Below are 22,980 nucleotides of genomic sequence, written 5' to 3'. Positions count from 1 at the left end.
AATGATTAGATGCTGATCATTCCAGCAGTCAGCACAGCACATGGCTTGCATTACATGCGCAATATGCCTGTCCCTCTGCCTGCTGATGATACGGGTGGTTAGATGCCAATGCATAGAACGAGGGTTGCATCCAGGACATCTTGCTATGATTTGGGATACGGAAAACTGTGTTAGTGATTGAGAGCTCATGCTCAGAACACATCTTCAGCAAGTGGAGACCATTACTGTTGCAACTGCAAACTCAGTTTATTCCATTGACCCCTTCCCATGCCTGGTGATCTACAACAAACCTTACATTGAAGTCACCAAGAGCTTGTCTGACTTTGGCCCAGTACCAATCAAGGCATGGAGGTTGTCACAGAAGTTGTCTTTGACATGTACACTGATGAAATTGCTTTCCCATTGCCATGCAGAGTGCGTTTAAACACCATCCGTTGATCATTAACACCCTTGGAAAAGCAAGTCAATTTACTGATAAGATGGTTCAAGATAGCAAATTATATGCGAGTTTTGCACCTTTCTCCTGTTCCATGACCTGTGCAAAAGAATGCATAACCTGCACCGATTTCCTTCAATTGATCCTCCTCAGGTAGTCAAGTCATAGAATCATAGAAAATAGGAGAAGGAGCAAGCCATTCGGCCCCTCGAGCTTGCTCCACCATTCAATATGATCATGGCTGCCCCTTTCTCAACACCATACTCCTGATCTCTCCCCATGCCCCTGGATGCCTTTGGTGTCTAGAAATCTATCTATTTTCTTCTTAAATACATTTATAAGGGGTTCACATTATGTGAGAATGGGAGCAGCTGCATTTCCACAAACTCTGGCTCTGTTTGTCTTTTAATCCTTTATTTTATCCTAGTGTACATTTCATAATTGTCTTTTTTTTTGGGGACATCTGTCGTGCACTAATGTCCCTGGATGATCCTAATTGGAGTTTTGCGATAAGGAGCCAAATTAAATCGTAGAGAAGCTTTGTTTGATTGAGGCGGTCAGAGTTGGCTGGGGTGGGGCCCAGCTTGCAGTGGTGTTGTTTCTGGTGAGCGTGCTTATGCCTCGGCAGTACTGTGTGCATTGGGATGGTGGCCACCTTTGAGAATGTTGTTCTGAAAGATGATCTCGGCCCTGTGGTGCAGGTCGTGGGTGCTCACTTTGAGGAGGTATCCTTGAGGGAATGGTAGAGGAGGAGGGAAGAATCCTTGTATTCGAAAGAGCACATTCCCTGGTAAGGGCCCGCCTTCCGTTCACCGAGATCCTGCTGCATGGCGTGTTGTCTATCCTGACGGGTTCGGGAGGTAGGGGCTGGACAAGGAGGGTCTGTGAGCCCAGTCACTGGCAGAAAGTAGGAGGTAAGTTCCCAATTGAGTTTGAAAATTGGTTGCTCTGCTTTAGTAATCATTTTTTAAAAGTGTTTTTATTGGATTTTCACATCTTATATTTTACAGTTCATAAATTACATATTGCATAACCGCGCATAAAGGGAAAAATAAACAAGAACAAAAAGACAAACAGAAATCAGTACATATATTTACAGGCTCTTGTCTTCTCTCCCGTTGTGGCCATGCTCTTCCTTTCATCAGCCTATATCTGTTATAGTCCCCAGTGTGGCCGAAACACGTATTTACAGGTGTCTATTTACAGTTTAATATGGGTTTAAGCTTGCCCTAGGCCCAATCCTCTGCAGCTTTGCCCCTCGTCTCTCTCATTTGCTTTGCGTGCCTTCGCCCCCTCCACCCCCCCCCCCACCCCCCTGTTCCCATCCTTCCCCATCTCCTCCCTCGCTCCTTAACCTCTTTGTCATTTGAGTCTCCCCCCTCCCCCTCCCCCTCCCCTTTACTCTCCTGATTGCTGGCTACGAACAGATTTCATAGCAAGTTGGTGAACAGCTTCAATGTCCTGTGGAAGTCCTCTTACAACCCCCAGATGGCAAATTTTATTTTCTCCAGCTTGAGAAATTCTGCCAGATCGGACAGCCAGTCTGCAGCTTTGGTTGCTGCTGCCGATCGCCAGCTGAGCAGGATTCTCCGGCGGATCAGGGAGGCAAATGCTAAGGCATTGCCCTCCCCCGCTATAAGGGTTTGGCTGATCGCCACTTTTGGCCATGGATCCACCCTCACTCCCATAACCCTGGATATCGCCTCAAAGACGGCTGTGCAGTACCCAACATGTTTGAGGCAAGCCCAGAACATATGGCTGTGGTTGGCCGGGCCTTCCTGGCACCGTTCGCAATCGTCTTCCACCTCCAGAAAGGAACCACTCATTCGGGTTCTGGTTAGGTGCGCTCTGTGCACCACCTTTAACTGTGTTAGTCTCCGCCCTGTGCATGTGGAGGTGGAGTTCGCCCTCCAACTTCTATGCCTAGTTCTTCCTCCCATTATTCCCTTGTCTCGTCCGGGGGGTAGCAAAGCTCGTCCAACAGCTCTCCATACAGGTCCCACAGTTTCCCTTGCCCCGGTCGCCCGTGTCCAGCAGTTCCTCGCTTAGCAAGTGATCTGCTATCTGGGGTACATTGTTGTTTCCTTACGGAGGAAGTTTTTGATCTGTACGTGTCTTAGTTTCTTTCTTTTTGGTAATTGGGACCTCTTGGTGAGTTCCTCCAGGGTTGCTACTCTGCCCGTCTGTGTACATGTCCCTAACCACCAGTGTGTCCTCACCCTGCCAGCCTTTGAAGGTGGCATCCATTATTGCAAGAGCAAACCTGTGGTTGTTGCAGTTGGGGGCTGTAGTGGACATTTCAGTTCGGCCAAAGTGTTGTCTTATCTGGTACCACATTTGGAGCATGGCTACTACTACTGGGCTTCTCAAGTACTTGGTCCTTGGGGTGGGGGGGGGTGGTGGGGGAGGAGTGCGGTTGTGACTAGGGCCCACAGGAATGCAGGAACTCTCCTCCACCTTCACCCATTCTGCTGTTCTTGGTTCCTTCACACATCCCCTCACTCTTTCTGCTGTGGCCACCCAGTGGTAGAACTCTAGGTTTGGGAGGGCCAGGCCTCCCATGTTTCTTTTCCTTTGTAGGACCTCTTTTTAGATCCTCGACCCACCCCCTCCCACACACACTCAAACAGCATGATCAGCTTGTCTACTATTTGAAAAAGGCCTTTGGGATGTAGAACAGGAGGAATCTGAACAGGAAGAGAACCGGCAGTACGTTCAATTTAATTGTCTGTATTCTCCCTGCGACGGAAAGTGGGAATGGGCCACAGCTCTGTAGTTCACTTTTGACTTCCTCCACCAGACTCATCAGGTTTCATTTTTGGATCTGTGTCCAGTCATGGGCTGTATGGATTCCCAGGTAGCGGAATATGGTTTGGGCTTGTTTGAACGGCAGTCCCTCCAGCCCTGTCCCTCCCTCCTGTGGGTGCATAGGGAAGATCTCGCTTTTGCTCAGGTTGAGTTTGTAGCCTGGGAAGGCTCCAAATTCCTTTAGGAGTTTCATTATCCCTTCCATGCTGGTCTGGGGGTTCAAGATGTTGAGGTGCAGATCAGCCGCATAGGGTGAGACACTATGGTTTCTGTTTCCTGGATACCTTTCCACCCCTTCGCCGTTCTGAGGGCGATCGCCAGTGACTCGATTGCCAGAGCGAACAGCTGCAGAGACAGTGGGCATCCCTGCATTGTGCATCTAGAATTATTTAGAGCTGGTGGTGTTCGTCCAGAAGCTTGCTATACTACTGTACCGTAGTTTCACCCAGAGGTGAACTCTGGCCCGAACCCAAACCGTTCCAGTACCTCTATGAGGTACTTCCACTTGACTCTGTCGAAGGCCTTTTCTGCGTCCAGAGAGATTATCACTTCTGGTGTTCTCTCCCCAGGTGCGGTTATTATCACTCTCAGCAGACGCTGATGTTCAATGGTAGCTGCCTGTCCTTGACAAAGCCCGTCTGGGCAGCATAGTGGCGCAGTAGTTAGCAATGCTGTCTCATGGGGCTGAGGTCCCAGGTACGATCCCAGCTCTGGATCACTGTCCGTATGGAGTTTGCACATTCTCCCCGTGTTTGCGTGGGTTTCGCCCCCACTACCCAATAGATGTGCAGGGTAAGTGGATGGGCCACACTAAATTGCCCCATAATCGGAAAAAATGAATTGGGTACTCTAAATTAAAAAAAAGACAAAGCCTGTCTGGTCTTCCGCGACTATTTCCGGCACGCAACTCCCTTGCGGCTTTGCCAGGGCTTTTGCAGGATTTTCGCATCTACATTGAGCAGCAAGATGGGCCTGTAGAACCCGCACTTAGTCGGGTCTTTGTCTTTTTTGGGTATCAGAGATATTGAGGCTTGTGCTAGTGTGAATTGCGCTTTCACGTATCTGATCGTCAGTCCAGAAGTAAAACACTCGAACACGTCAGTAACGAATATTCGTTTATTTACGGCCGGGACAAATCTCTAAGCAGTCGGGTAACCACCTTCGAGAAGTGCCAAAATCCCAGAATAAGGACGGTATCTTTATACATCTTACAGTTTAGGGGTGGTCCCTTTAAATTCCTAGATACACCTATGATTTGGCAAGGATCCAGAACATGTACATATATGGAATTATTCTTCGAGGTCGGGAGGTTATTTTTGACATAATCATTAGCACAAGTCACTATCAATATTAATACAAAGGTTTTTGTATCCCATGGCCATATGGGTCAACTCACTCCAAAGACAGTCCCTCTTACATTTTAATGTTTATTTGTTCCAACTGGTCAAACGAGCTTAATTATGTTATCTCTGCAATAAAGTAACGGTTCCCATTCATTCCATTCTTTGCCTTTTTGACCTCTCTGCTTTTACAGATACGGGTCAGAACATTAATTAGTACCAAAGTCACACTCCCTATATTCCATCCCATAACCTTCTGACATCTTTGCTTTTACAGATACGGTCAGAACATTAATTAGTACCAATGCCACACTCCCTATATTCCATCCCATAACCTTCTGACATCTTTGCTTTTACAGATGCCGGTCAGACACACTCCCTTTATTTCATCCCTTGACCTGTTGACATCTCTTTCACAGAGCTTTTCAGAACTGTTATATTAACCCTATCAGTTAAGTTCCAAATGAAATCCACTTCTACACTAGTGTTGGCGGCAGGGAGCCCCTTGCTAGTGAGTCTGCGAACATCTCCTGTGAGTGTGGCTAGTGCTGGGGCAACTGTTTTGTAGAATCCACTGGGAATCCATCCGTTCCCAGCACCTTCCCATGTCTGCATGGAGTTGATACTTTCCACTACTTCTCCCAGTTCTAATGGTGCTTCCAGGCTCCATCTCTTCTCTCCCCCCATGTCTGGCAAGTCCAGTCCATCGAGGAATTGCTTCATCCTCTAGTCCCCCTCAGGGAGCTTGGAGGTAGAAGGTCGTGAAGGCCTCGTTGACTCTTTCTGGCATGGCGACAGTCTGCCGTTGCTGTCCCTAACCAGAGCTATTTCCCTTGTGGCTGCCTGCTTTCTCCGCTGGTGAGCCAGCAGCAGGCTGACTTTGTCTCCGTGTCTGGCGGAGTTGGTACACTGCTTTCCCCGTGGAAAGCAGGTCAAAGTCCACTTGCAACTTCTTCCTCTCCACTCTATGGTCGGGGCCATGGAGTAAAACCAGTCCACCTCCAGTATGGAGTTGACCAGCACTTGCCTTGCTGCCCTCTCCTTCCAAACTTTGCACGCCTTGTACGCAATAATTTCCCCCCTTATCACTGCCTTCAGCTACTCCCAGAACGTGGAGGGTGAGACCTCCCCATTTTGGTTGTTGGTAACATACCTGTCTATGGACTGTGATATCTGTTTGTAGAATGTCTTATCGACCAGGAGGGTGAGCCTCCATGTGGGGCATTGTGCCCAGCCCGTCTCCAACCCCATATCCAGGTAATGTGGAATGTGGTCAGAGATTACAATCGCAGAGTATTCCGTTCCCACTATCCCTGAAACCACTGCTTTCCCCACTACAAAGAAGTCGATCCTGGTGTAGACCCTGTGTACCTTGGAGAAGAAGGAGAACTCCTCCCTGGGTGTATGAACGTCCATGGGTCCACTGCCCCCATCTGTTCCATGAAGACGCCCAGTTCCTTTTAACATGTTTTGACTGTTTCCCCAATTTGGTGTTTGATCTGTATGTCCGTGGGTTCTGTACGCAGTTGAAGTCCCCCCTCTATGATGAGTTGGTGAGTTTCATGAATTCCGTGTCATCCCAATTGGGAGCGTACATGTTTACAAGGGCTATTAGTGCCCCTTCCAGGATTCTACTAACCATCCTCGTCACTGTAAATACCGTCCTCTTATTAAGCAGTATGGCCACCCCCCTAGCCCTCGTCCTGCAGCACGATTGGTATGTCTGTCCCACCCAACTCTTTCTTACCCGCAGTCGGTCCTGCTCCCTCAGATGGGTCTACTGGAAAAAGACTATGTCGACTTTCATACTTTTCAGATGGGCGAAGACTCTGGACCTTTTCACTGGGCCGTTAAGTCTCCTGATATTCCAAGCGACTATTCTTCTGTTCCTCCTTCCTATGGGATCAACCATACTTACCTTGTGATGCGCTCCTGCACACCAGGGTTTTCCTTTGTTCAGGGGCCATCCAAGATGGCCATGGTCACTGTCCTCACCACAAGGTCGGCCCCCTGCACTCCGGGGATTCCCTTTGTCCTGGGGCCACCCAAGATGGCCGCCATCTCTGTGTCAGCCATGTGGATGTCCCCCTGCACTCTGGGGTTTCCCTTTGTTTGAGGAACCTCCAAATTGGCTGTTCGCAGTGCCTTTGTGTTCCTTGTGCCATGTGCGATCTGTCGTAGCCAGCCTAGCACCCTAACCCCCCCCCCCACCCTCTGCTTTCCCCTTGGGCCTGCTTTCCCCACTTACCCTCCCCCACCCACCCCTATGTGTTTCCTCCCCGCGCTTTTCTCCTTCTGTTTAGCTTCCCTACCGCCCCCCCCCCCCCCCCCCCCCCCCCCCCCCGCCCTCCCTTTAGAGTGTCTCTCCCCCTATCGCCAGGCACCTCCCCCTGTCGGGAGATGTGCTGCAGCCCACCTCCTCTTGCTCGTACTTCCTTGTACTAGCTCACCCGCTAGTCTGGTCCCCCCCAGGGTCGATCTATACCTCTCCCTTGACTGATGGGTGTCTCTTCCCCCCCCCCCACCTTTCTCCTCCTCACCCCCTCCTGCGTCCTACTGCCATTGCTTCCTCCTTTCTGAGACTGAACATCAGAATTGAAGACAAGGCGGTACAGTCACAAATAGTTTCTACATGTTTCATTGGCCGATACGTAGTGGTGTCTGCTTCAGTGTCGGTTACATTATTTCCCAGTTCATGCTTGTGGACAAATTCATCTGCATCCACCAGAGTACTGAAATAGTATTCCCTGCCCTGGAACATCACCCAGAGCTTGGCGGGGTACAACATTCCGAACCACACATTGTTCTTATAAAGGGACACCTTGGCTTTGTTAAATTCCGTCCGGTGCTTGGCCAGATCTTCCCTGATGTCATAGCACACCCAGATCGAGTGTCTCTCCCAATTACAGGACCTTGTGTGTCTTGCCCAGTTTAGGATCCTTTCCCGGTCTTGGTACCAGTGCAGTTTCGTGATGATGGTCCGAGGCTGCTTCCCAGCCATGAGCTTTGGCCGGAGTGATTGAGAGCTCTGTCCACTTCTGGGGGGTTTGGGGAAGCTTTCCTTTCCAACCAGTTTACCCAGCATCTGGGCCACATACTCCGTAGGGTTCATGCCCTCGTTTCCCTCTGGTAGGCCCACTATGTGGAAGTTCTGGTAGCACGAGCAATGTTCTTGGATCTCGACCTTCCCTCTTAGTGTCTCTTGTGTCACCACCAACCTTGCCACCTCTGTCTTCAGTGAGGCAATTCAATTGTGGCTTTCTCCAGCTCCCTTTTCATCTTTTCTAACCCTGCTTCATCATTTCCAGTTTGATGGCATCCTTGAGCTCTTGGAGTTCCTGCGTTAGCTATTCTCCCCCCCATTCATTCATTGGGAGGCAGCCTGGCAATGATCTGTCGGCCCTTCTGATTCACGTGTGGCTGGGACCTCATCGCCCCGTGTGTTTTGCTTTGATTTGTTATTGTCACATGTATTAGTATACAGGGAAAAGTATTGTTTCTTGCATGCTGTACAAACAATGCATACTGTACATAGGGAAGGAAGGAGAGACTGCAGAATATAATGTTAGTCATAGTCATAGAACATACAATGCAGAAGGAGGCCATTCGGCCCATTAGATCTGTACCGACCCACTTAAGCCCTCACTTCCACCCTATCCCCGTAACCCAATAACCCCTCCTAACCTTTTCTGGACACGGTGGTGAATGTATAATGTTTAATTCACACTATATATCATTGTGCCCTTGTGGGCTCTGTCTGTGAGCCGTTGCGCGGCTCTGCCCACAGGGGGAGATGAGGAGCTTGTACAGGGCTCCACACTTGGCTCCGCCCATGGCTCCGCCCATGGCCCCTCCCACTACTGGAAGTATAAAGTACTGCGGTCTTGTGAGTCTGCCCTCAGTTCTTCCGGTCACAGGCAGGCTCAGTTGTAAGTCTATTAAAGCCACAGTTTACTTCTTCTCGTGTCTCGAGTGAATTGATGGTCACATCAATTTAATAGACTTAAAAAACCACCATGGAATCAACCCTCAAACCTGATCGACTAGAACTCGACCCGTAGGCTGCAGAAGCAAAGGAAATCTTTCTACACTGGCTTCGGTGCTTCAAGGCCTACCTGGCTGCGTCGACTACCTCCGCTACTACTGAAGAGCAGAAACTCAGTCTACTGCATGCACGGGTGAGCCATCGCATCTCTACGCAACTCGATAGTACCGACTCGTACACCGAGGCCCTCGCTATGCTCGACCGACTATACGTGCGGCCTGTAAATGAAGTATACACGCGGCATATTTTCACTACCCGCCGCCAGCGCCCCGCAGAGTCGCTAGAGGACTACCTGCGCGATCTAAAAGCCCTTGCACGGGAATGTAACTTTCAGGCTGTAACTGCCGCCCAGCATATGGAACTTGCTGTCCGTGATGTGTATGTTGCAGGGGTCCGGTCTAACTACGTGCGCCAGCGTCTTCTTGAAAAAGGGGCCCAGAACTTGGAGGATACGGTAGCGCTAGCAACCTCAATGGAGGTCGCGTTTCAAAGTTTGAACTCGTTCCCCGCAGACAACGCAATGTTGCAGCGTGTGTGCCGACTCCGCCTCCACCCGACATGTGCGACTCATGGGGGCCGCCATCTTGGCAATCCTCCCCCACGCGGCCGGCCACGTGCGAGTCATGGGGGCCACCATCTTGGGCACCATCTTCCTCGCCGCCTGCCACGTGCGATCCATGGTGTGGCCATCTTGGACGGCATCTTCTTCATCGCCCGCCACGTGCGATCAACGGGGGCCGCCATCTTGGCCATCACCCAATGTTCATATCGACGACTATGACCTCCGCGGACAGTCATCACGGGGCCACCCCAGCACTGCTGATCAAGCCACCGACTACCCGCAACTCAACGCAGTCACTTTGGACCAGTCGCGGCCAAAGCACCTCAGGAGCTCCATGATGTCCGTTCAGGTCAACGGATACAAGACATCGTGCCTCTTCAACTCCGGGAGCACCGAGTGCTTCGTGCATCCAGACCTGGTAAGACGCTGTTCGCTCCCTATCTTCCCTGCACGGCAAACTGTCTCCCTCACCTCGGGTTCGCACTCGGTTCAAATACAGGGGCGCACCATTGCGACATTAACGATACAGGGTGCCAGCTACTCTAATTTCCAGCAGTACGTACTCCCAGACCTCTGCGTCCCCCTCCTACTCAGGCTCGATTTTCAATGCAATCTTAGAAGCCTAACACTCAGCTTCGGCAGACCCCTACCTCCTCTCACTATATGCAGCTTAGCGACTCTAAAAATCGCCCCCCCTCCACTCTTCACTAATCTCACTGCTAACTGCAAACCCATAGCCACTCGCAGCAGGCGGTATAGTCTGCAGGACAGGGTATTTATTAGAGCCGAAGTCCAGCGGCTGCTACGTGAGGGAGTCATAGAGGCCAGTAATAGCCCCTGGAGAGCTCTGGTGGGGGTCGTCAAGACCGGGGAAAAGTTCCGGATGTTGGTTCATTACAGCCAGACCATTAACCGTTTCACGCACCTCGATGCATACCCCCTCCCCAGAATTGAAGACATGGTCAACCAGATCGCCCAGTACCGTATATTCTCCACGGTGGATCTGAAGTCTGCATACCACCAGCTCCCAATCCGCCCGGAGGACCGCCACTACACGGCGTTCGAGGCAGATGGCCACCTCTTCCATTTCCTCCGGGTTCCCTTTGGCGTCATGAATGGGGTTTCAGGGGGCAGCACGGTGGCCTAGTGGTTAGCACAACCGCCTCACGGCGCTGAGGTCCCAGGTTCGATCCCGGCTCTGGGTCAATGTCCGTGTGGAGTTTGCACATTCTCCCCGTGTCTGCGTGGGTTTCGCCCCCACAACCCAAAAAAATGTGCAGAGTAGGTGGATTGGACATGCTAAATTGCCCCTTAATTGGAAAAAAATAATTGGGTAATCTAAATTTATATTTAAAAAAAAATGAATGGGGTTTCGGTGTTCCAACGAGCAATGGACCGAATGGTGTATCAGTACGGGCTGCGGGCCACGTTTCCGTACCTGGATAATGTCACCATCTGCGGCCATGACCAGCAGGACCACAACGCCAACCTCAACCGATTTCTCCAAACTGCCCAGAAACTCAACCTCACATACAATAAGGAGAAATACATTTTCCGCACAACCAGACTAGCCATCCTCGGCTATGTCATGGAAAACGGAGTCCTGGGCCCTAACCCGGACCGTATGCGTACCCGGACCGTATGCCCCCTCTTACAACTACCTCTCCCTCATTGTTCCAGGGCCCTCAAGAGGTAACTTGGATTTTTCTCCTATTAAGCCCAGTGGGTCCCTCAGTATGCGGACAAAGCCCGCCAACTATTTAAGACCACTCTTCCCACTGTCAGCTGAGGCCCGCCAGGCCTTCAACTGCATCAAGGAGGACATCGCCAAAGCCGCCATGCGGGCAGTGGATGAATCCGTCCCCTTTCAGGTGGAGAGCGACGCCTCAGAGGTCGCTCTTGCCATCACTCTGAACCAGGCAGGGAGACCAGTCACCTTCTTCTCCCGAACCCTCTCTGCTTCGGAACTTCGACACTCCTCAGTAGAAAAAGAAGCTCAAGCCATTGTGGAAGCCGTACGGCACTGGAGGCACTACCTCGCAGGTAGGAGGTTTACCCTCATCACCGACCAGCGATCGGATGCCTTCATGTTCGACAACTCGCAACGGGGCAAAATAAAAAACGATAAAATCTTGAGGTGGAGGATCAACCTCTCCACCTATAATTATGACATCATATATCGGCCGGGGAAGCTCAACGAGCCCCCAGATGCCCTGTCCCGCGGCACATGCACCAGCGCGCAAGACGACCAATTACAGGCTATCCACAATGACCTCTGCCACCCGGGGGTCACCCGGCTCGCCCACTACATCAAAGCCCGAAATCTGCCTTTCTCCACCGAGGAGGTAAAAGCCATCACCAGGGATTGCCCGATCTGCGTGGAGTGCAAACCGCACTTCTACAGACCAGACAGGGCCAACCTGGTCAAAGCTTCTAGGCCCTTTGAACGCCTCACTATCGATTTCAAAGGGCCACTCCCCTCGACCAATCGAAATGTGTACTTCCTCAACGTCGTAGACGAATTCTCCCGTTTTCCGTTTGCTATCCCGTGCCCCGATATGACCTCCCACACAGTCATTAGGGCCCTGCACAGTGTCTTCACCGTGTTCAGCTTCCCCAGCTATGTACACAGCGACCGGGGTTCGTCCTTTATGAGCGACGAGCTGCGTCAGTACCTGCTCGAAAAGGGCATTGCCTCGAGCAGGACTACCAGCTACAACCCCAGGGGGAACGGGCAGGTGGAGAGGGAGAACGCGACGGTCTGGAAGACCGTCCTACTGACCCTCCGTCCAGGAATCTCCCGATCTCCCATTGGCAAGAAGTCCTCCCCGACGCGCTCCACGCTATTAGGTCCCTCTCATGTACCGCTACCAACCAGACCCCTCACAAGCGGTTCTTTATTTTTTCCACGGGCACTACCACGGGGGTTTCGCTCCCGGCATGGTTGAAGACACCGGGCCCAGTACTCCTCCGGAAGCACATCAGCGCGCACAAAACTAACCCACTCGTAGAGAAAGTGCTCCTACTGCATTCAAACCCCCAGTACGCCTTCGTAGAGTTCCCTGGCGGCCGTCAGGACACTATCCCTCCGGGACCTGGCACCTACAGGATCCAACCCCCCCACTACCACCGCCGAGGTACCCCTCACACTACATCCCACCCAACTCGCCCCCCACTCTCCCGCACCTACCAGTTTGCTACATTTTTTTCGTGCGCCCGCGCCAGCTAGCTCCCAGCACCCCCAGTCGAACCAGACGGGTACGAAGCTCGGGCGGATCGCCCCCGGAGTCCGCCATCGTACCCCAACCAACGGTGCTCATCCAGCCACCAGAAGGGGCTGCAATTGTCGCCTTGTGCAACGTTCAGGCCTACACCCCCAGACGACCCACCCCTCCTACGCATCGTGGACCCCACAGGTGGCTGCCCCAGTGGGGGCCTTACTCAGCCAATACGCCTGCGCCACACGCCAGCCAGCGAACCCCGGTGGTCCCCGATGTTACTTTTGCAGCCAGCAGAAACACCGCCGCCAACGCTGCCCAACCCGTGCTGCCCTTTGTAAGGTTTGCGGCAAGAAGGGGCACTTCGCCACGGTGTGCCAGGCCCGTGCAGTCGCCACTATTACCCCCACCCCCCTCGTTTACGGTCAATGGGCACCATCTTCTCCCCTTCATGGGCGCCGCCATTTTGTCCTTAAGATCTTCAGGCGCCGCCATCTTGTCTCCCCCACGGCACATGGGCACCACCATCATTCCAGGACCTGTGCCCCCCGGGCTCTCCATCATCCGACACCAGCTACGGCCGACCACGACTCGCCTCAGTGACCATCGACCAGTCTCGTCTGCACAACCTGGCCACCGCATCGACCAGCGTTAAAATCAACGGACACGTGACGTCTTGCCTGCTGGACTCCGGGAGCACCGAAAGCGGTAAGGCGATGCTCCCTCGCAGTACACCTCGCCAACCAAACAATCTCCCTGGCCTCCGGATCCCATTCCGTGGCGATCCGGGGGTACTGTACGGTCACATTCACGGTCCAGGGCGTAGAATTCAGCGGCTTCCGTCTCTACATCCTCCCTAACCTCTGAGCTGCCCTACTACATGGCCTGGGCTTCCAGTGCAACCTCCAGAGCCTAACCCTGAAATTCGGCGGACCCCGACCACCCCTCACTGTGTGCGGCCTCGCAACCCTAAAGGTCGATCTGCCTTCCCTCTTCGCAAACCTAACCTCAGATTGCAAACCCGTCACCACCAGGAGCAGACGGTACAGCACCCAGGACAGTACCTTCATCAGGTTCGAGGTCCAGCGGCTGCTTCGGGAAGGTATCATCGAGGCCAGCAACAGCCCCTGGAGAGCCCAAGTGGTAGGTAAAACTGGGGTGAAACACAGAATGGTTGGTACAGCCAGACCATCAATCGGTATATGCAGCTCGACGCGTACCCCCTCCCACGCATATCTGATACGGTCAATCAGATTGCACAGTACCGGGTCTTCTCAACGGTAGACCTCAAATCCGCCTACTACCAGTTCCCCATTCGGAAATCAGACCGTCCATACACTGCCTTTGAGGCAGACGGCCGCCTCTATCACTTCTTCTCGGTTCCCTTCGGCGTCACTAACGGGGTCTCGGTCTTCCAAAGGGAGATGGACTGAATGGTCGACCGGTACGGTTTGAGGGCCACCTTTCCATGCCTCGACAATGTCACCATCTGCGGCCATGATCAGCAGGACCACGACGCCAACCGTGCCAAATTCCTCCACACCGCCACTCTCCTAAACCTCACCTACAACAAGAAGTGCATGTTTAGCACGACCTGCTTAGCCATTCTTGGCTATGTGGTCCAGAACGGAGTTCTGGGGCCCGATCCCGACCGCATGCGGCCCCTCATGGAGTTCCCCCTCCCCCACTGCCCCAAGGCCCACAAACGCTGCCTGGGGTTCTTTTCGTACTACGCTCAGTGGGTCCCAAACTTTGCGGACAAGGCCCGCCCACTCATTCAGTCCACCCATTTTCCCCTGACGGCCGAGGCACAACAGGCCTTCGCCCGTATCAGAGCCGATATCGCCAAGGTCGGGATGCACGCAGTAGATGAGACACTGCCCTTTCAAGTAGAGAGCGACGCATCAGACATCGCCCTAGCTGCCACCCTCAATCAGGTAGGCAGACCCGTGGCATTCTTTTCCCTTCATGCCTCAGAAATTCAGCACTCACCCGTCGAAAAAGAGGCCCAAGCTATCGTTGAAGCTGTGCGGCATTGGAGGCATTACCTGGCCGGCAGGAGATTCACTCTCCTCACTAACCAACGGTCGGTAGCCTTCATGTTCAATAACAACAGCGGGGCAAGATCAAGAATGATAAGAATGATTGAGCTCTCCACCTATAATTACGAGATTTTGTATCGTCCCGGTAAGCTCAACGAGCACCCAGACGCCCTATCCCGAGGTACATGCGCCAGCACACAGGTAGTCCTGCACAACAACCTTTGTCACCCGCGGGTCACACGGTTGTACCATTTCATAAAGGTCCGCAATCTACCCTACTCCATTGAGGAAGTACGGACAATCACCAGGGACTGCCAGATCTGTGCGGAGTGCAAGCCGAACTTCTACCGGCCGGACCGTGCGCGCCTGGTGAAGGCCTCCCGCCCCTTTGAGCACCTCAGCATGGATTTCAAAGGGCCCCTCCCCTCCACCGACCGTAACACGTATTTTCTCAGTGTGGTCGATGAATACTCCAGATTCCCCTTCGCCATCCCATGCTCCGACATGACGTCTGCCACCGTCATCAAAGCCCTCAACACGATCTTCGCTCTGTTTGGTTTCCCTGACTATATCCACAGTGACAGGGGATCCTCCTTCATGAGTGATGAGCTACGTCAGTTCCTGCTCAGCAGGGGTATCGCCTCCAGCAGAACGACAAGCTACAACCCCCGGGGAAGCGGGCAGGTAGAGAGGGAGAACGGGACGGTATGGAGGGCCGTCCAACTGGCCCTACGGTCCAGGAACCTCCCGGCACCCCGCTGGCAGGAGGCCCTCCCTGATGCACTACACTCCATTCCGTCACTACTGTGCACCACCACTAACAACACACCCCATGAACGTTTTTTTGCCTTCCCCAGGAAGCCCACATCCGGGGTGTCACTCCCGACTTGGCTCGCAGCTCCAGGACCCGTCCTGCTCCGTAGGCACGTCCGACTCCACAAGGCGGACCCTTGGTGGAAAGGGTGCAAATGCTCCATGCAAACCCCCAGTATGCCTACATGGCGTACCCCGATGGCCGCCAAGATACTGTCTCCCTCAGGGGCCTGGCACCTGCAGGTCACACACACACACCCCCGGCCCGACGCCACCTTCCCCTCCCCCGGCGCTCCCAGCAGCAACCCCCTCTGGACCATCCGTCCTCCCTCTGCCCATGCCCGAGGATGAAGAAGATTTCGGCACGCTCCCGGAGGCTCCGGACATCAGACCAGCATCGGCATTGCCGCCACCACTACGTCACTCCCAGCGGCACATCAAGGCCCCGGAGCGGTTAAACCTCTAACTGGTCCACTGGACTTCAAAAGACATTTTTTTTCTCTCTATCAAATATTGTAAATGTAAATGTAAAATGAAAACCATTTGTTGCATATAGTTCTCCACCACCCCCGCCGGACTCAATTTTAACAGGAGGTGAATGTGGTAAACCACTGTTGCCCCTCTATTAGGTGATGTATGGTAGGACCTGTACTACAGGTACGTCGGTAGTCCCTGAGTATAAATGTGTGTGTCCTCCATGCTGCAGCTATTTCGCCAGCTGCTGTGGGAGGCCACACATCTTAGAGCAATAAAGCCTCAGTTGTACCCAACTCAAGTCTTTGTGCAATTGATCGTGCATCAAAGCCCAATACACTGGGCAGCGCAACGGTTAGCACTGTTGCTTCACAACTCCAGGGTCCCAGGTTCGATTCCACCTTGGGTCACTGTCTGTGTGGAATCTACACGTTCTCCCCGTGTCTGCGTGGGTTTCCTCCGGGTGCTCCGGTTTCCTCTCACAAATCCCGAAAGACGTGCTGTTAGGTGATTTGGACATTCTGAATTCTCCCTCTGTGTACCTAAACAGGCGCCGGAATGTGGCGATTAGGGGCTTTTCACAGTAACTTAATTGCAGTGTTAATGTAAGCCTACTTGTGACAATAAAGATTATTATTATTACTTGTAAACAACATTAAACACAGGTAAAGTACACTCCCCCTTTCAAACACAAAAATCATACAACCGCTCTATCAAATACAAAACGAGAAACAGAAAAAGAGAGATAAAAACAAAGCACAGACCCCATCCCCTCAACCCAAGTCCCAGCCCATCTCTCATTTCAGTCCTATTACTTCAGCCTTGACAAACCTCTCCGCCGCCTCAAAATAGAAATCCCTCGAGTTGTGCATCACTCTCAACTTCGCAGAGTAGATCACTCCAAACCTCACGTCGTTGCTTCACCCGTCCGTCAAGGATATATTCGAAGGGGCGGCAAGTGGCACAGTGGCCCTGGGTCACAGTCCGTGTGGCGTTTGCACATTCTCCCCGTGTCTGCGTGGGTTTCACCTCCACGACCCAAAGATGTGCAGGTTAGGTGGATTAGCCACGTTAAATTGCCCCTTAATTGGAAAAAATGAATTTGGTACTCTAAATTCTATTTTAAAAAAGTATTGGTATATTTGTATACCAATGCCTTTCCACCTCACCTCTGCCCTCTGCTTAACCCAACTCAGGACCTTCTGCTTCACATGGAGTTTATGGAAGCAGATTACCACTGTCCTTGGCTCATTTGCTTTCGGCTTCGGCCTGAGCGACCGATGTGCCATGTCTGGCTCGTATAGGGAGGGTTCTTCCCCCTCCCCCACCAGCTCTGCCAGCATCTTTGCAAAGTGCTCAGGCGGCCTCTGGTCCTCCACTCCGGAAGGCCCATGATCCTTACATTTTGCCACCTTCGCCTGTTCTCCAGGACCTCCACCGTAGCTGTGAGCTCTTTGTTCGCCTCTGCCACCCTCTGCAGTTCCTCACCTATCGATGTAAACTGGTCACTGTGCTGCAACAGAGCTTCTCTCCTTGCTCCGGCACCTCGACCAACATCTTCCACACTCCCAGCTTCACCGGGGCAATTGCTTCCTCCACCCATTCTTTCATCATGGCCATCATCTCCCTCCATGTGCTTGGCGAACTGCCTCTCAAATTCCCGACATCACCTCAGTCAAAGTTTCCACTGTGTGGGAAGCGGCCATATCCAGTTACCCAACCTCCACCATCTTTCTTCCTGCCAGACTTACCAACTCACGCAACGGTGGACTTTTGCTCATCCCCTTCTTTCCAGTGCCCTTCTTCATAGAATTTACAGTGCAGGCAGAGGCCATTCGGCCCATTGAGTCTACACCGGCTCTTGGAAAGAGCACCCTACCCAAGCCACATCCCCATGCTATCCCCATAACCCAGTAACCCCACCCATCACTAAGAGCAAGGCAATTTAGCATGGCCAATCCACCTAACCTGCACATCTTTGGACTGTGGGAGGAAACCGGAGCACCCGGAGGACACGAGGAGAGTCCGCACAGACAGTGACCCAAGTCGGGAATCGAACCTGGGACCCTGGAACTGTGAAGCAATTGTGCTAATCACTATGCTACCGTGTGACATCAAACACCTTCCTAGACCTTCCCACACCAACTCATTCAAAAGCTACCCCTGCAACCGGGGAAAAAGTCCAAAAACCAGAGCCTTAAGCAGGAGTCACCTAACGTGTGACCTCCGCCTACATGCCACCACCGGAAGTCCCTGAAGAATTTATTTCTAGAAGGAAAGTTCCTGAGCTTGGAGGAGTTGACAGGGAGGTTTGGTATTCCTAAGGGGAGAGTCCTTTACGTATATGCAAGTGCGGGATTTCACAAAGAAGATTTTCCTGACTTTTCCAGTGGCACTGTCCTCCTCGTTGTTGGAGGGGGAGTCATCTCAGCGATCGAAGGGAAGATTTTGGAGGAGGATATGGAAGTGTTGGAGGGAGTTCAGGCCAAGTGGGAGGAGGTGCTGGGGTTGGTGCTGGAGGAGGGGCTGTGGTGTGAGGTGCTCACCTCGTGTGTGAGACTGGGGCTGATACAGCTAAAAGTGGTACATTGAGCGCACTTGACAAAGTCAAGGATGAGCCGGTTGTTTGAGGGTGTGGAGAACGTGTGTGTACAGTGTGGGAGGGGTCCGGCCAATCATGTACATATGTTCTGGTCCTCCCCGAATTTGTAGAAGTTGTGGAGGTAATTTTGCAGCACCATGTTGGCGATCCTGTGTTTGGCTTTGGAGGCCAGTCTCCTGGGGGCCATATTTGGGGTGTTGGACTTGCCGGAACTGCAGACAGGAGTGGGGGCAGATGTTTTAGCTTTCGCCTTGCTGATTTTTCACAGGCAGGTCCTGTTGGGGTAGAGGTCAGTCTCTCTGCCCTGTGCCTCAATATGGCTGGGGACCAAGTTCCTGCACTTGGAGAAGGGTAAGTTCATTTTGAGTTGGGGGGGCAAGTGTGTGGTTCCACAAGAGATGGGATCTGTTTATAATCCACTTTAAAGATTTGGTTACTGTCAGCTGCTGAGGGTGAGGGGGGGGGAGGGGCTTTTGCTTTGAGGTACGGGGGGGGGGGGGAGAGGTTGAAGGAGGATGGGGGTGTGTTTGGGTGTTCTACTTTGTTGTGTTGTATATTTAAAATAAAATAAAAATATTTTCAAAAAATCCCAGCCCTGGGTCACTGTCCGTGAGGAGTTTGCACATTCTCCCCACATCTGCGTGGGCTTCACCCCCACACCCGAAAGATGTGCAGGGTAGGTGGATTGGCCACGCTAAATTGCCCCTTAATTGGGAAAAAAAAATTGGGTATTCTAAATTTAAAAAAATATATTTTCAAAAGAAGTCTACATCTAACAAACCAAGTACTCTGAACATATTATCTAAAAACCTATTATAATGAGCTACAGTGAACCCTTAAAAACTGCTCCATAAGCTAACTTCTGAGCAGTGTGGCTCCCGACTGGAGATAAAGAAATATAGCTATAAACAACAAAATACCAAGACCCCATACGCTGCAAAGGGAGGATATATATTATCATAACAAACAGAACCCCACATAGTTCTTGTTTGGATTATGCACTATAAGAATTCAACCGCAACAAGAACAAGAAAAAACACGAACAAGCCCTTTTATACAGGACGGCTCTGATTCCACTGAACATTGCCTCCTTCTCCATTTCCGCCCCCTGCCTTGATAGAACCTGATGGAATAGCCTTTCTACTTAAAGTTAGTGTTTCTTTGCCCATCTCAAAATTCTCTCCATTTCCTTGACGCTATGGAACCTCACTATCACTGCAGGCAATGAATCCATCCTCACCTACCATCTTACCATAGGGCAGCACGGTGGGTCAGTGGATAGCACTGCAGCCTCACGGCGCCAAGGTCCCAGGTTCGATCCCGGCTCTGGGTCACTTTCTGTGTGGAGTTTGCACATTCTCCCCGTGTTTGTGTAGATTTCGCCCCCACAACCTAAAGATGTGCAGGGTAGGTGGATTGGCCACACTAAATTGCCCCTTAATTGGAAAAAAATGAATTGGGAACTCTAAATTTATATAAAAAATAATCTTACCAAACATGTTGAAAAGTACTCAAAGTGGACGTTGGGCCTTTCAATCCCTCTGGCAGCCCCACAACTCGAATATTTTGCCTCCTGGACCTATTTTCTAAATCATTTGGCTTGGCCCTCATGATTTATTTGCCTTGACCAACAAAGACAGCTCCAATTCCAGCAAGGTAATCCGATCGCTGTGGTCCGACAGGGTCATTTCCATATCTTTCATAGGTTCACATGGGCTGGTTTAGCTCACTGGGCTAAATCGCTGGCTTTTAAAGCAGACCAAGCCGGCCAGCAGCACGGTTTGATTCCCGTACCAGCCTCCCCGGACAGGCGCCGGAATGTGGCGACTAGGGGCTTTTCACAGTAACTTCATTGAAGCCTACTCGTGACACTAAGCGATTTTCATTTCATTTCATTTTCATTTCATTTCATTTCATCATGGCTCCCACGGACTGATTAATTTACCCCAGAGCCACTCGAATGAGGCCAAAGCTTCTTCGATTGATTTCCTGAGGCCTTCTAACACAATACGTCGGAGGTTTTCAAATTCCTTTGCCAAGGTACTAGGAAACACCTTGGCTGTTCGTGGAGTGGAGCACCAGAACCGGACTCTGTCGTTTTAGCTGCCAAGGAGCTCCAAGAGGCCTCAAACTCCGTTGATGAGCGTTTGCTCTCAACCTTCTTTTCCTTTACTTTTTTGGGCATTTCAATCATACAAGATCTTTATTACAGTAATTCTGTGGGGATTGGAATTCCGGTGACTGAGATGTGTGGAGTGGACGTACGAAAGGTGGCTCTCCTCCTGGAAACTTGAAATTGGCACTTTTAAGCCCAAATAGCTCACTAAACCCCCCCCCCCCCCACCTTCCTCCAACCCACCAACATGAACGAAACATGCCAAGCAACAACAACCTGAGGAGCCGAAGAGATGGCAGAGGCAGTAAAAGCCGTAGAGAAAGACCGAGGCGATGGCGAACACATGGGGTGACGAGATCCCAGCTACGCCCGAACGGGATGGACTGCCGGAACAGGTCCAGGCTAACACAGGAACTCTAAGAGCTCAAGGATGCCTCAAACTGGAAATGATGGCGATGATGAAAGTGGCAGTAGCAGAGGCACTGGTCACCCTGCAAGCACCACTGGAAAAGACAGAACTGTGGCAAAATTGGTGGCGGCGCAAGGGACACTAAGGACGAGGACCAAGAGAATCGATTACGCCGTCAAAACCTCCATATTATGTGCCTCACAGAAGGCACCTTACAGAGTACCTGGCCCAGATGCTGGGCAGACTGGTTGGAAGGGAAAGCTTCCCTAAACCCCCAGAAGTGGTCAGAGCTCACAGGTCACTCCGGCCAAAGCCCAAGGCCGGGGAGAAGCTGTGGGCCACCATCGCAAAACTGCACCGGTACCAATATCAGGAAAAGATCCTCAACTGGGCAAGACACACAAGGTCCTGTAAATGGGAGGGACACTCGATCTGTGTACCAGGACATTGGGGCAGACCTAGCCAAGCGCCCGGCGAATTTAACAAAGCCAAGGTGGCCCTTTATAAGAACAATATACGGTTCGGAAAAATGTACCCCACCAAGCTCTGGGTGACTTTCCAGGGCAGGGAATACTATTTCACCTGTGTGGAATATAAGGAAAGTAGGAAGGAACTTAAGCAAGGAGTCAGGAGGGCTAAAAGGGGTCATGAAATGTCATGGCAAAAAGGGTTAAGGAAAATCCCAAGGCTTTTTACAAGTACATAAAAAGCAAGAGGGTAGCCAGGGAAAGGGTTGGCCCACTGAAGGACAGGGGAGGGAATCTATGTGTGGAGCCAGAGGAAATGGGCGAGGTACTAAATGAATACTTTGCATCAGTGTTCACCAAAGAGAAGGAATTGGTGGATGTTGAGTCTGGAGAAGGGTGTTTAGATAGCCTGGGTCACATTGAGATCCATAAAGACGAGGTGTTGGGCGTCTTGAAAAATATTATGGTGGATAAGTCCCCAGGGCCTGATGGGATCTACCCCAGAATAATGAAGGAGGCAAGAGAGGAAATTGCTGAGGCCTTGACAGAAATCTTTGGATCCTCACTGTCTTCAGGTAATGTCCCAGAGGACTGGAGAATGGCCAATGTTGTTCCTTTGTTTAAGAAGGGTAGCAAGGATAATCCAGGGAACTGGAGCCTTACGTCAGTGGTAGGGAAATTACTGGAGAGAATTCTTCGAGACAGGATCTACTCCCATTTGGGAGCAAGGGGTCGTATTAGTGAGAGGCAGCATGGTTTTGTGAAGGGGAGGTCCTGTCTTAATAACCTGGTAGAGTTTTTCGAGGAGGTCACAAAGATGATTGATGCAGGTAGGGCAGTGGATGTTGTCTATATAGACTTCAGTAAGGCCTTTGACAAGGTCGCTCATGGCAGACTGGTCCAAAAGGTGAAGTCACACGTGATCAGAGGTTAGCTGGCAAGATGGATACAGAACTGGCTAGGTCATAGAAGGCAGAGAGTAGCAATGGAAGGGTGCTTTTCTCATTGGAGGGCTGTGACTAATGGTGTTCCGCAGGGATCAATGCTGGGACCTTTGCTGTTCGTAGTATCAATGATTTGGAGGAAAATGTAACTGGTCTGATTAGTAAGTATGCAGACAACACCAAGGTTGGTGGAATTGCGGATGGCGATGAGGACTGTCAGAGGATACAGCAGGATTTAGATCGTTTGGAGACTTGAACGGAGAGATGGCAGATGGAGTTTAATCCTGACAAATGTGAGGTAATGCATTTTGGAAGGTGGGGAATATACAGTGAATGGTAGAACCTTCACGAGTATTGACAGTCAGAGAGATATTGGTGTACAGGTCCACAGGTCACTGAAAGGGGCAACACAGGTGGAGAAGGTAGTCAAGAAGGCATACGGCATGCATGCCTTCATTGGCCGGGACATTGAGTATAAAAATTGGCAAGTCATGTTGCAGCTGTATAGAACCTTAGTTAGGCCACATTTGGAGTATCGTGTTCAATTCTGGTCGCCACACTACCAGAAGGGTGTGGAGGCTTTAGAGAGGGTGCAGAAGAGATTTACCAGGATGTTGCCTGGTATGGAGGGCATTAGCCAAGAGGAGAGGTTGAATATACTTGGTTTGTTCTCACAGGAATGAAGGAGGTCGAGGGGCAACCTG

Source organism: Scyliorhinus canicula, chromosome 1, assembly GCF_902713615.1.
Source record: "Scyliorhinus canicula chromosome 1, sScyCan1.1, whole genome shotgun sequence".
Classification (NCBI taxonomy): domain Eukaryota; kingdom Metazoa; phylum Chordata; class Chondrichthyes; order Carcharhiniformes; family Scyliorhinidae; genus Scyliorhinus; species Scyliorhinus canicula.
This window is presented reverse-complemented; position numbering follows the sequence as displayed.